The sequence below is a fragment of the Portunus trituberculatus genome, chromosome 37, assembly GCF_017591435.1.
Source record: "Portunus trituberculatus isolate SZX2019 chromosome 37, ASM1759143v1, whole genome shotgun sequence".
Taxonomy (NCBI): Eukaryota; Metazoa; Arthropoda; class Malacostraca; order Decapoda; family Portunidae; genus Portunus; species Portunus trituberculatus.
In genome coordinates, this window is record NC_059291.1 from 6,634,187 (window position 1) to 6,649,186 (window position 15,000).

The following is a 15,000-nucleotide window of genomic DNA, read 5'->3' on the forward strand; positions in this document are numbered from 1 at the left end:
CCATCCACCACATCACCTCCTCCTCCTCCTTCTCCACTTAGTCCATATAACCACCTCTCCTCTATTCACTCCACCATCCACTGCTTAATTCCCATCTCGTCCTCCTTCTCCTCCATCCCCCACATCACCTCCACCTCACCCCCCACCCCTCTCCTTCCCCGTCCCGTCATTACAAAGTGGCAGCGTTTCAGTTTCCCATCGGTGCGTTATTGTGAGTGGCGTCATTGTTGCCAGCGTAATGTTTAGGTGATTACTGCGCTGTTTATCCTGACCCACAGTGATAATAGGCCGCTGTTACCAGTAAGAGAGAGAGAGAGAGAGAGAGAGAAGGGAGGGTTAGTGGACAGTCATCTCTTGCAAGTCAATGAAATGGTAAGGTTGAGAGGAAGTTGTGTGGAGAAATCATGCATGTGCACAAATACAACAGTGTAAATTTCAAATAGAAGTGTTGCAGGGAATGTTACAGTAGAGGAAGGAAGGAAGGAAGGAAGGAAGGAAGGAAGGAAGGAAGGAAGGAAGGAAGTTTGCAGTAAGAAGACAAGGGTTAGTGAATGTTAGTCAGGAATTGTAGGGAGAAATCATACTTGAACACAAAACAACAGTGAAATTTTTAAATATAAGTGCTGAAGGGAATGTCATAGTAGAGAAATGAAGGAAGGAAGGAAGGAAATAGAGAGAGAGAGAGAGAGAGAGAGAGAGATTGTGATGGTGATAATGACAAATTAGAAGAGGAAGAGGAAGAAAGAATGAAGGAGGAGATGGTACTGGAGAAAGGGAGAGTAAGAGAGAGAGAGAGAGAGAGAGAGAGAGAGAGAGAGAGAGAGAGAGAGAGAGTTTGATTTTAACAGCGATTTATGTAAATGTGAATACAAGCGGAGGAGCTTTTGAGGAAGAGAAAGAGGAGGCTGAGTAATAAAGAAGGAAGAAGGAAGAAGAGGCAGAGAGATGAAGGAGTAGAGGAGTGAGGAAGGAGGAGGGTTGAAGGAGCCAAGCAGGTCCCAGCAGAGAAAATGAAAGGTTTAGTACAGTCTCCCGGAATCCTTGAAGCTCCTGAGGCTCTGTTGTTAATCCCACACTTCCCGGAGACTCCCTTGATAACCTCCTCCTCCTCCTCCTCCTCCTCCTCCTCCTCCTCCTCCTCCTCCTCCTCCTCCTCCTCCTCCTCTTCCTCCTCCTCCTTCCACGATATCTTTCTTTTCCTCTTCCCATCTCCTCCTTTTCCTTCTCCTTCTCCTCCTTCTCCTTCTCCGTCTCTTTCTCTGCTCTTTCTCTTTCTCTTTCTGATTCTCATCCTTCATTCTCATCCTCCTCCTCCTCCTCCTCCTCCTCTTCTTCTTCCTCTTCCTCCTTCTCCTTCCACGATATCTTCCTTTTCCTCTTCCCATCTCCTTCTCCTTCTTATCTTTCTCCTTTTCCTTCTCATTCTCCTTCTTTTCCTTTTTCTTCGTCCTTTTCTCCGTCTCTTTCTCTTTCTCTTTCTCTTTCTCTTTCTGATTCTCCTCCTCCTCCTCCTCCTCCTCCTCCTCCTCCTCCTCCTCCTCCTCCTCCTCCTCCTCCTCCTCTTGCCCACGCTCTTGACAGTCTTGCCCACGCTCTTGACCTGCGCAGACGTGTGACCTGACCTCCCGGGCCTGCCCTACCTAGCAGTACCAGCAGCCGCGCGCTAAGTTTTTTCAGTTACTTTGTTTTAACCTGTAATCTTTCCTGTAACAGCGTAGAGTTCATACATATTACACAAAACACCTTGACGCGAACACAGTGTAACACGTCTTGTTTTGTCAGTACATAGATTTTCGCCTTTTCACCTGTTTACTTGTTTCTGGTAGTATTTTTGTACTTGTAGCTTGGGTACTGTTAGTTGTATTTTTTATTGTCTTCTTGCAGGGCAAGTGTGACTTATTATTACTTTGATTCTGTGCTTTTATTGTGCTTCGTTCCGTGCCATTTCAGCAACAGGCTTCCTGTGAGTATACGGCTACTATTCCCAAGGAATAAACACACCTACTCACACCTGTGCGGACTGCCTCTCAGGGGACCGGATTAAAACCCGCGGCGGCACTCGGCCACTAATCCCATAATTTCCTTCATTCCAGCCTCTCCAACTGTCGTTTTCGTTTTGATTTAAACCTTCTATTAATAATGCCTTCTGATTTGAAAGCTTGCAGAGACTGCCATGGCCGTTTTGCCAAGCAGTACTATGAAGACTTCTTTTCCAGACCTGTCTGCAGACTGTGTGACACCCGTTCTCGTCTCGAGGAAGCTGTGGAGGAGGGAAACAGGAAGTATGCCGAACTAAAAAGTAACTTTGATTCATTGCAGGATACCCAAACAAGTCTAGCAGAAGCAGTAGCAGAAGGTAACAACAGGTACACTGAACTAAAAAATAGATTTGATACCCTACAGGAATTTGTCACAGCGAACATTGGACGGAGCGCCACGACTGCCAGTCTGCCACACACTTCCGTAGCCCCAGCCACACCTGACTCTCGCTCACGCCCGTCCCTCCCCCAGGATCCTGCCTTCATACCAGTCAGAAATGGAGCGAGGCGAGACACGCGACGCACTCACCTCCCCCTAACGACTTACAATCGCTTCTCTATTCTCAGTGAACAGGTGGAAGAAACACAGGAGACCAGACTTGTGGGGGATTCCATCATCCGAGGCCAACTAGAAGAATTCTGTGGACGTGTGCCATCTCGTAGACGACGCTACTGCCTTCCAGGAGCCACACTCCGTGACATCACGGACTGTGTTGAGGACGTGACAAAGGACGCCACTAATGATACACTTTATGTCATCCACGCAGGTACAAATGACGTCCACCGCTCCCGCTCAGAAGAACTGATGGAGAAGTACAAGGAGATGATCAAGAAATACAAGACTAAATCAAGAAATATTGTAATTTCAGGTATTCTCCCGAGGATCAACGCGGACGCACGTTTCTATAACCTTGCTTTCAGTACTAATAACAGATTGAAGACTCTTTGCCAACAGGAAAACGTCGAGTTTCTTAACATGTGGAATGACTTCTATAATGAACACAAATTATTTCACAGAGACGGTCTCCACCTAAATGCAGTGGGAGCAGCCAGGATGGGGAGATTAATTCATGATAAAGTTTGTCTCCACAGATCAAAAACGTGCAGGTGGCAGAAGGAACTTCAGCGTCGTAAGTTCATCTTCAGATTCAGGCAAGATCAGAGCTTGCTATTTCAATGCCCGTAGTTTACGAAATAAATTTAATGAGCTCCAAGCTCTTATACATCAAGAAAACTATGACATCATCGGCATCACAGAAACTTGGATTAATACAACACACAGAGATTACCTCGCAGAATACTCACTTGATGGCTATAACATTTTTAGTAGCGAAAGATCTCACCGTACAGGGGGCGGTGTAATGTTTTACGTTAAAAGTAATCTTCGTGCTCGTGTGATGCCAACTTCAACCATTGCAAACATAGATGTCAATTTCATTCATATAGAAAATAAATCCCGAAGAATATCATTAGGTCTCGTCTATCGTCCTCCAGCCCAGTCACCCGCCACAGACGAACAATTGTATGAACAAATCGCGGACATTTGCTGCGTAAACAATTGCATAATTATGGGAGATTTTAACCTTCCAGTCACAAGGTGGGGCGAACCACTGACAGCTCACGCTGGCCAGCAGCTGTATAATAGCATGCTTGAAAGCTCCCTCCACCAACACATCAAGCATCCGACAAGAGGAAACAATATCCTTGATATCGTTCTAACAAATGATGAGAATACTATTGAAAATGTGGAAATTGGACCAGAATTCAGTTCCAGCGATCATCGCTCCTTAAAATTCACCATAAATTTTGACAAAGGAAAAGTGAATGAAAGTAAAGAAAAAGTGCCAGACTATCGGCGTGCAAACTACACAAGACTCCGTATGCAGCTTGCATCCATTGACTGGAATATACTGCTGGAAACACCAGATGTAGATAAGACATGGGAGGTGTTTGCTGAAAAGATAAATGATACAGCTAAGATGTGTATACCACTAAGAAACAGAAGGAAACTACTAAACACCAAACCGAAATGGTGGAATAATGAAATTAAAAGCTGTCTTCTAGCAAAGAAAGAAGCATACAACAAATACAAATTAACACAGCATAATAATGATAAATTAGAGCATGACAGATTGCGTAGAAAAGCAAAAAAGTTGATAAAAAGCAGCAAAAAATCTGTAGAAGCTCAGATCGCAAACTCCTGTAAAACCAACCCAAAGGAATTTCACAGTTATGTAAAATCCAAAAGAGTCTTAGCCTCAACAATTGGTCCACTCATAACAGAAAACGGAAACCAAATAGATAACGAAGCTGAAATGGCAAACGTCCTAAATAGATTCTTCTCAACAGTCTTCACGACTGAAGATGTCCAAAATAGTCTGCCCATGCCAGAGCCTCAGGCACAAGGCAAAACACTGCCTGACTTCATAGTTACAGAAAAGAAATCCTCACAGTCATGAACAGCATGAACGTAAACAAAACGCCTGGACCAGACAAGATATCACCCAGGCTTCTCAAAGAAGCGAAAAATGAGCTCGTGAAACCACTCACGATTATATTCAATAAAACTTTACAAGCAGGAAAGTCCCCAGGAGTGGAAGCTAGCAAATGTCACGCCCATTTTCAAGAAAGGAAATAAATCACTCCCAGCTAATTACAGACCAATCAGCCTTACTTCAGTAGTGTGCAAGCTGATGGAAACGATAATCAGAGATAAGATTGTCAAATTTTTAGAAGAAAATAAGATCATGAAGGATTCACAACATGGTTTCAGAAACAAGAGATCCTGCTTAACAAACCTACTAGACTTCTTTTATGAAGTTTTTAACTCGTATGACGAGACAAAAGCAGTGGATGTTATTTATCTTGATTTCCAGAAAGCTTTCGACACTGTCCCTCACAAGAGGCTAATCAGCAAAGTAAAAGCTCACGGCATAGCTGGAAATACCCTGAAATGGTTGGAAGACTGGCTCTCTGACAGAAAGCAACGAGTTGTTATAAATGGAAAAGAATCAGAGTGGCACAATGTGAAAAGTGGTGTTCCTCAAGGCTCTGTATTAGGACCAGTTCTTTTCATTGTTTATATTAATGATATTGATGAAGGAATCACTTGTAAAATAAGCAAATTCGCGGACGACACCAAAATAATGAGCAAAGTTACATCAACGTCACAATGGCAAGAACTACAGTGTGACTTAAATAAACTGACACGCTGGGCAGAAAAATGGCAAATGAAATTCAATATAGAAAAGTGTAAAGTCTTACACATTGGAAGTAACAATGTACAAGCAAAATACGTAATGAGTAATGTACCTCTGGAAAGTGCTGAGAATGAAAAAGATCTTGGTATTGTGGTGTCTAAAGATCTCAAGCCGAGCAAACACTGCACAGAAGCAGTAAAGAATGCAAATAAATTAGTTGGGTTCATTGGAAGAACCTTTGAATTTAAATCAGAAAAAGTTATCCTTACTTTATATAACTCATTGGTGCGTCCTCAGCTTGAATACTGTGTGCAGTTCTGGTCACCATATTACAGAAAAGACATTGAAAAACTGGAAAGGATCCAGCGTAGAGTGACCAAGATGATTCCGAGATTGAGAAACAAGCCGTATGAGGAACGACTGGAAGCATTAAATTTATTCAGCTTAACAAAGCGCAGGATAAGAGGAGACCTAATCGAAGTTTTCAAAATTTTTCAGGGATACAACAACCTTGATGTCAATAAATATTTTACTATTGATCATTCCACCATAACAAGGAATAATGGATTTAAAATTACACCAAAACGCTTTAAAACCCACGAGGCAAAGCACTTTTTCTTTAATAGAATAGTTAACATTTGGAATAAGCTTCCTTCAGAAATAGTAAACAGTACTTCCATTGCATCATTCAAAAACAAAATTGATAAATATTTAAAGAATAACCCCAACAAGCTCTCTTCTTGTCTGAATAATTAAACATGATACTATATTAACTTTCTTATAGATAGATATGTAGAGTTCACCGTAGGGTGAATAATAGAATCTCCTTTCATCCTTTCCTGTGAAAATTCCATGTCAGTTTTTCCATACTGCATGGTACTTTTCCAAGCTATTTTCCATGCCAGCGAAAGCTGGAGGGAGTGGTGGGTGGGGAGGAGCCTTCTCCTGTACTGTCCTGTCTCTCTTATCTGTAGCCAGTTAGAAGTAGTTACCAAACAGCCTCGAAAGGACCAACAGGTCTGTTGCTGTTTGGCTTTCCTTTGTATTCCTTTGTATTCCTCTATTTCCTCTTCTCCATTTCTTCACTGGGGGAAAGTTTCTAATTCCCCGTCGTGGCTTCTTCCTGTTGTGTTGGAGTGACATGCGTGAAAAATAAAGTAGATACAGTTTTTCCTTAGCTAAAAATTGTGAGTGTTTCAAAATTTTGCCAAAGATTTTCCAAGACCTAAGTGAATAAAAAAAATGTGACCAGATTTGTTTAGTGTATCTCAGAGAATTAAATGTCAGAAGGAGGAACTTGTAGAGAGGTGGAGGTTGTGGAGGAGGAGGAGGAGGAGGAGGAGGAGGAGGAGGAGGAGTTCTCACCTATACTAATCCTCTCGTCGTAAGAATCTACAGGTATTTCTTAATTAAGGTCACGTGGTATCAGATGGTACCCGGATGTGATAGCCATTCTCTCTCTCTCTCTCTCTCTCTCTCTCTCTCTCTCTCTCTCTCTCTCTCTCTCTCTCTCTTTCGTCTTATTAATCTTCTTCTTCTTCTTATTATTATTATTATTATTATTATTATTTTCTTCTCCTTCTTCTTCTTCTTCTTCTTCTTCTTCTCCTTCTTCTTCTTCTTCTTCTTCTTCTTCTTCTTCTCTCTTCTTCTTCTTCTTCTTCTTCTTCTTCTTCTTCTTCTTCTTCTTCTTCTTCTTCTTCTTCTTCTTCTCCCACCTCCTCCTCCTCCTCCTCCTCCTCCTCCTCCTCCTCCTCCTCCTATTGCCATCATATGACGTTTGGGTTTATATCAGTCTCTCCTCGATGTCGTTCCCTTCTTCCATTTTCTTTTGTCCTTCGTGATGTCTGGACTTTACGGGCGGCAGGTGCTTTCGATGACTGCAGGTGGAGGAGGAGGAGGAGGAGGAAAAGGGTGATCAAGTTGGTAAAATTGTGTTCTGCGTCTTATTTTACTCCTTTTATTCTCTCTTTCCTCCTCCTCCTCCTCCTCCTCCTCCTCCTCCTCCTCCTCCTCCTCCTCCTCCTCCTCCTCCACTCCTCCACATTGTATCTCGGTCACAAAATTGGTCTTTTTTTTTTTTTTCTTCTTTCTCTACTTGATTATCTCGCTTTCCCCTCATTATATCTGGTTGCATCTCTCTCTCTCTCTCTCTCTCTCTCTCTCTCTCTCTCTCTCTCTCTCTCTCTCTCTCTCTCTCTCTCTCTCTCTCTCTCTCATCTTATATCTTTCTCTCCTCACAGTCATTTTTCATGTGTTCTCTTCTTCCTCCTCCTCCTCCTCCTCCTCCTCCTCCTCCTCCTCCTCCTCCTCCTCTTCCCACAATCCCCAGCTCAGCGCCATCAAAGTCTCGTCAGAAGAGGATAATAAGTCGAGAATTAAATGAAATTACTAACTACAAGGGAATTACGTGGAGAGAGAGAGAGAGAGAGAGAGAGAGAGAGAGAGAGAGAGAGAGAGAGAGAGAGAGAGAGGGCAGGGAAAGTTATTTATTTTTGTGTAATTTTCTTTTTTTTCTTATTATTTCTTCATTTACTCTTTATTTTCTCGTGTTTGTCTTTCCTTCTTTCATTTTTTTTATTTATATTTGTGTTTTTCTTCTTTTTTCTCCTTTTTTTTGCTCGTTTTTCGTCTTCGTCCTCCTCCTCCCCCTTCTCCTCCTCTTCTTCCTCCTCCTCCTCCTCCTCCTCCTCCTCCTCCTTCTCCTCCTCCCTAAACTACCAACTTATAGTCCCTCCTTTTCCCATTCATGTCCATCCGTCACTTCTTCCTCCTCCTCCTCCTCCTCCTCCTCCTCCTTAGACATGTCGGTCCCTAATGAGGTTAGTCGTACGTAATGGACTTAATGGGGCCAGAGTTCACCTGTGTGTGTGTGTGTGTGTGTGTGTGTGTGTGTGTGTGTGTGTGTGTGTGTGTGTGTGTGTGTGTGTGTGTGTGTGTGTGTGTAATTTATAATCTAATTTTGGGTGAGGAAATCGTGTCGGGTGAAAGGTGAAGACACACACACACACACACACACACACACACACACACACACAGAGAGAGAGAGAGAGAGAGAGAGAGAGAGAGAGAGAGAGAGAGGGTGGAGGGACTGATAAGGTCTAGTATAGCTCAATATGACATAATATAACGCCCATCTTGATAGTTATGGGGGTGGGCGCGGCAGGAATGGGCGGGGCGGGGCGGGGCATGGGCGGGGCGGGAGTGAAGCAGGAAGAGTTAACATGGGCGGAGAAAGAGAGGAACTGTGAGACGAGGAGGAGGAGGAGGAGGAGGAGGAGGACAGAAGAAATGGAGGAAGGGAAGAGAGGAAAGAAGTACAAAATGAAATAAAGGGCATGAAGAAATAAGAAAGAAAAAAATAGAAAAGAAGATAAAGAAGAGGAAGAGAGAAGAGAAAAATGAAAAAAGAAAAATTAGGAAGGAAAGAGGAAGAGAAATAGAGAAGAAGACGAAGAAGAGCAAGAATGAGAAATGAAGATGATAAACAGGAAATAAACAGAGAAAATATAAATAGAAAAGGAAGAAAAAGGAGAGATAGAAGAGGAGGAAAGAAGAACAGAGGAAGAAAAGGTAGAGGAGAGGAAAGTGAAGAAAGAAAGAAAGGAAGAGAAAAAGAACATACAGAGAAGGAGGAAGAAAGGAAAAGACAGGAAGAGAAAGGAAAATGAGGAAGAGGGAAAAAGAGAGAAGGAGAAAGATAAAAGAGAGATGGAGGAAGGAAGATAAAAGAGAGGAAGAGGAGGAGGAGGAGGAGGAGGAGGAGGAGGAAGTGAAGAAGAAAGAGAATTAAGAATGATTAAATTTGCTTATCATTGTTCTTTCTTGTTTTGCCTCTTCTTTTTCTCCTTCTTCTTCTTTTTTCTTCTTCTTTTCCTCCTCCTCCTCTCTTTCTGTTCCTTAGCATTTCGGAAAGCATGTGAAGGAAAAACAAAGAGAAAGAAAAGGAAGATAGAGAAGAAGAAAGAAGTGAAAAGAAAGAAAAGAGACAGAAAAGGAAGATAGAAAAAAAAAAGAATGGTGAAAAGGAAACAGAGAGAGAGAGAGAGAGAGAGAGGGGGGGAGGGGGGACTGGCAGACATAAAGGCGTCTCTCTGTGTCTTTTAATGTCTTCCCTTCTTTGGTAAATGAAGAATCTTTGCAGGAAATGTTTGTGTTTTGTGCGTGTGTCTGTTTTTGGTCCACGTGTTGTTTTTGTCTCCACTCACATGTTGTTTACCTTACTTTTCTTGTTGTTTACTTGTTTTTCTTGTTGTTTGCCTTCCTTATGTTGTTGTTTACCTTTTTTTTTTGTTTATTTGTTTATCTTGTTGTTTACCTTCCTTATGCTGTTGTTTACCTTACTTTTCTTGTTGTTTATTTGTTTTTCTTGTTGTTTGTTTCCTTATGTTGTTTATCTTCTTTTTCTTGTTGTTTACGTGTTTATCTTGTGTGTCTGTGTTTGGTCCACGTGTTGTTTTTGTCTCCACTCACATGTTGTTTACCTTACTTTTCTTGTTGTTTATTTGTTTATCTTGTTGTTTACCTTCCGTATGTTGTTGTTTACCTTACTTTTCTTTTGTTTATTTGTTTATCTTGTTGTTTGCCTTCAGTATGCTGTTGTTTACCTTACTTTTTCTTGTTGTTTACTTGTTTTTCTTGTTGTTTGTTTCCTTATGTTGTTGTTTATCTTCTTTTTCTTGTTGTTTACGTGTTTATCTTGTTGTTTACCTTCTGTATGCTGTTGTTTACCTTTTTTTCTTGTTGTTTATTTGTTTATCTTGTTGTTTACCTTCCGTATGCTGTTGTTTACCTTACTTTTTCTTGTTGTTTAGTTGTTTTTCTTGTTGTTTGTTTCCTTATGCTGTTGTTTACCTTCCTCATGATGTTGTTTATGTTTTTTTTCTTTTTTTTATCTTGTTGTTTGCTTAATTTTGGGTTTGTTTACTTTTTCTTTTTGTTTTCCTTAATTTTGTTGTTGTTTCCTTCTTTATCTTGTTGTTTACCTTCCTTTTGTTGTTGTTTACTTCTGCATCTTGTTTACCTTCCATATGTTGTTGTTCACCTTTCTTTTGTTGCTGTTTACCTTTCTTCTCTGGTTGTTTACTTGTTTATGTTTTTGTTTACTTTTCTCTCGTTGTTTACTTCTTTATATTCTTGTTTACTTCCTTATGTTGCTTTATTTTGTTTTTTTTTGCTCCGTTTTTGCAGTTTTTTTCTTGATTTTTATTTTCATTTTTCTTTTCTGTTATTGATTATATTTTCATTATTATTATTATTATTATTTGATATTTTTTTTTATGTTTATACTTTTCCTTTTTGTTATTCTCTTGATATATTCCTTTATGTCTTAGTTTATCAGTCATTATTTTCCTAATGTTATGTTGTTATTATTATTATTATTATTATTATTATTATTATTATTATTATTATTATTATTTACTTTATTTATAAGTTTCTATAATACTAACAAATTATTACTATTAATCATCCCATCTCGTAAAAATATTCCCTCTTTTCTCATCACCACCACCACCACCACCATTTTTTTTTTTATTATTATTATTATTATTATTATTATTATTATTATCACTATTACTCTGCTCACAAACTTCGACATTGCTACCAAATTACTGCTGCTATCTATCATCGCATCCCTATTTATACATCACCATCACCACCATCATTGTCACCATCCTCTGTACTATATACCTTTTTAACAAATTACTACACCTGTCTATCCCTACAAAGCATTCCCTATTTTTACATCACCATCACCACCCTCTTTGTCACCATCACCATGTCTTTCTATACTACCTCTTGTGTTATTATTATTATTATTATTATTATTATTATTATTATTATTATTATTATTATTATTATTATTATTACGCTACTCATGACTTTCTATAATACTAAAAAAATTCACACTTTACCTACGTATCATCGTATCCTTATAAATACATTCCCTCTTTATTCACCACCATCACAACCACCACCATCTTCATCATCCTCATAACCATCATCGCCATCTTCATCACCACCAACACCATCACCACCACCATCACCACCATCATCATCAGGACAAAGCAGTGTTAATCTTCTGGTAATTGGTGCACCAGGAAAACCCGTCAGGAGAGAGGCGTGTTGTGTTGTGACCAGGACTTACGTTGCTGTGTGTGTGTGTGTGTGTGTGTGTGTGTGTGTGTGTGTGTGTGTGTGTGTGTGTGTGTGTGTGTGTGTGTGTGTGTTCGTTAGGCGCGATAAAGTGTCAGTTATATTTGTTACTTGAAGCGTTTTCCCTGTTGAGAGAGAGAGAGAGAGAGAGAGAGAGAGAGAGAGAGAGATTAAGTGGTTCTGTTTCCCTCACTAAACCCAGTGGACGTTAACCTTCCACCGCTTTTCCCTTTTCTCCTCCTCCTCCTCCTCCTCCTCCTCCTCCTGCAGCAGCCCACCCAGATGTAAGCCTCGGTGTTTATGGGGCTTCCTTTCCTCTCTCCTCCTCCTCCTCCTCCTCCTCCTCCTCCTCCTCCTCCTCCTCCTCCTCCTCCTCCTCCTGGTTAAGAGGGTTGTGGTCCCGAGCGCTGCGTTTGACACCTTTTCCTGTCACAGAGGATTAGCGCTTCCCTCCTCCTCCTCCTCCTCCTCCTCCTCCTCCTCCTCCTCCTCCTCCTCCTCCTCCTCTTCTCCTCCTCCTCCTCCTCCTCCTCCTCCTCCTCCTCCTCCTCCTCCTCCTCCTCCTCCTCCTCCTCCTCCCAGCCGCAGCTTCCCTCATTTATCAGTCTCCAAATTCTCTCCTCACCTTCCTCACCATTCATCCTCTCTCTCTCTCTCTCTCTCTCTCTCTCTCTCTCTCTCTCTCTCTCTCTCTCTCTCTCTCTCTCTCTCTCTCTCTCTCTCTCTTTACAGTTTCCAGGATTGTAATACGCACTTTGGTCAGTTTCTCTCTCTCTCTCTCTCTCTCTCTCTCTCTCTCTCTCTCTCTCTCTCTCTCTCTCTCTCTCTCTCTCTCTCTCTCTCTCTCTCTCTCTCTCTCTCTCTCTCTCTCTCTCTCTCTCTCGTTCGTTGGATAATCACAATGATTACTTATTGTCTCTCTCTCTCTCTCTCTCTCTCTCTCTCTCTCTCTCTCTCTCTCTCTCTCTCTCTCTCTCTCTCTCTATCTATCTATCTATCTATCTATCTATCTATCTATCTATATCTATCTATCTCTATTTTCTTAGTTTTCTAATGTCAAATCGGTTTGTCTTCATCCTCCTCCTCCTCCTCCTCCTCCTCCTCCTCCTCCTCCTCCTCTTCCTCTTCCTCCTCAGCCTCGATTCAAATTCTCTTTGTCTTGAGGTAAGTTTATCCTAAATATATCTTGATCGTCTTTCTCACTCTCTTTCTCACTCGCATCAAATATAAACAAATGCCATGAGTGTGTGTGTGTGTGTGTGTGTGTGTGTGTGTGTGTGTGTGTGTGTGTGTGTGTGTGTGTATAGGGCTTATACGTGCACACTACATTTCTACCACCACCACCAACAACAACATCAACAACAACAACAACAACAACAACAACAACAACAACAACAACAACAACAACAACAACAACAACAACAACAACAATAACAACAACAATACATCTACTTGACACAACCTCTGACCTGACCACGTTATTATTCCAAAGAGCAGAAAGGGAAGGGGAAGGAAGGGAAGGCGATGACCCAAGCTGACCTCGCCTTTGTTGCCCCTTCGATCACCCCTGGAGGAGGAGGAGGAGGAGGAGGAGGAGGAGGAGGAGGAGGAGCGGACACAATGAAGAGGAAGGGAGGAAAGAAAGAACGTCATTGGGAGAATGGATTTGGAGGGTGTAGGTAATCCGCAAGAGAGAGAGAGAGAGAGAGAGAAACCAGATCCCTTATAAAACCCTTACTTTTCCCATCCTTTATCCATTACCATTCTAAATCCCACAAATCCTTCGTCTTATTTACTATGTGGCATCTGTCTGGGAGGGGCAACACGTCAGCTGCTGTTTGGTCTTCCTTTGTGTTCCCTTCTGGCGGTGAGTGACTGTTGCTGGAGGTGCGACGTGCAAAGCTACCTGTATTAATTTGTTGGCCAGGTGTGTGAGGGGAGAGAGAGAGAGAGAGGGAAACGTGATGGAAGGGGATGCTATGAGAGAGAGAGAGAGAGAGAGAGAGAGAGAGAGAGAGAGAGAGAGAGAGAGAGAGAGAGAGAGAGGTGGTGTGTTTGTAGGAAGGACATGACGGGGAAACAACTTAACTTATCATCTTACTTGTTCATCAGGTCGTCTGTCTCTCAATCTGTCTCTTTTCCTCTGTGTGTGTGATTTTTTTTTTTTTTTTATTTATTTATATATGAGGGATCTTTGGAGGCTAATCTATTTTTTACTGCTTTACTTTTCTTTTCTTTTTTTTTATTACTAGTGTCGTTCTTTTATTATTATTATTATTATTATTATTATTATTATTATTATTATTATTATTATTATTATTATTATTATTATTATTATTATTATTATTGTTGTTGTTGTTATTATTATTATTATTATACTACTACTACTACTACTACTACTACTACTACTACTACTACTACTACTACTACTACTACTACTACTACTACTACTACTAATAATAATAATAATAATAATAACACTATAGATATTAATACTACTGCTATCATCACCACCACCACCACCACCACCACCAGGAACACTAAACACCCCTGCAGACTGCAATACTCGGCTCCTTTTGCCTCTGAGTGTTCCAAATATACTTTCATCACCACAATATTCACACGCGCAATGTTCCTGGCGCTCCGTTTTCTGTGTAATAGGTGTGACTGTAATATTCCCGCTGTAATGTTAACCCCCTTCAGTACCATGACGCGCTTTCATATTCATTCTGCTTATTATTTGGTGATCTTACGCAGCTTCAGAAACTTATGTGGGGATGAAAATAGTGAAGTCTGTGGCCATTTATTCTCCTGAACCTCCATAAACAGTTCATAATGTAGGTAAAATCGTCTAATCTTAACCAAAACTCGTGGTTAAAAAGGCGGGCCAGTACTGAAGGAGTTAAGGTCGGAGGTGGCACAGTATAGTATTAGTATTACGTAATGCTGTAATGATCTTTGTCTAATTATTTTGTGTAGTTTTTCTCTGTTTTTTTTTTAGCTCTACATTTTTTTTCTTTCTTTTTATTTATTATTAGGTATTTATTTCTCTCTGTCTGCCTGTCTGGTTCTTTTCTCTCTCTCTCTCTCTCTCTCTCTCTCTCTCTCTCTCTCTCTCTCTCTCTCTCTCTCTCACACACACACACACACACACACAACCTTAATGATATGAGAGAATAAGTGAGACGAAAAAAGAAAGAGAGGAAAAACATTGATAATTCACAAGCATAAGATTAATTAAGATACGATGACATTTACAAACAAGACCCACAGAGAGAGAGAGAGAGAGAGAGAGAGAGAGAGAGTGTATGTATGTATGTATGTATGTATGCGCCTTCCCTATCTCTGTTTATAAATACGCACGTGCTTATCACCCTGATTTATAGTTAAGCGGTGCTAACTCACACCCCTCACCCCCTCCGCCCCCTCCCTCCGTTCCCCTTCTCCCTCTCCCCTCTGCCCCTTTCACATACCCTCACTGATAACCCCTGCCCTCCCCTCACTACCCTCACACTCTCCCTGACACTAATATTCACCCCTCTCCCTCCCCTCTCCCCTCTCCCTTCTTCCCGTTGCTTCTCATCTCTTTTTCTTCCTCCTTTAGT

General features: G+C 41.1%; 1 protein-coding gene across 1 annotated transcript in view; it reads left to right on the top strand.

Moving 5' to 3' along the window:
- Window positions 1–15,000, top strand: part of LOC123513852 (netrin-1-like) — a 640,382-nt gene that overhangs the window by 453,873 nt on the left and 171,509 nt on the right. The window lies entirely within an intron of this gene.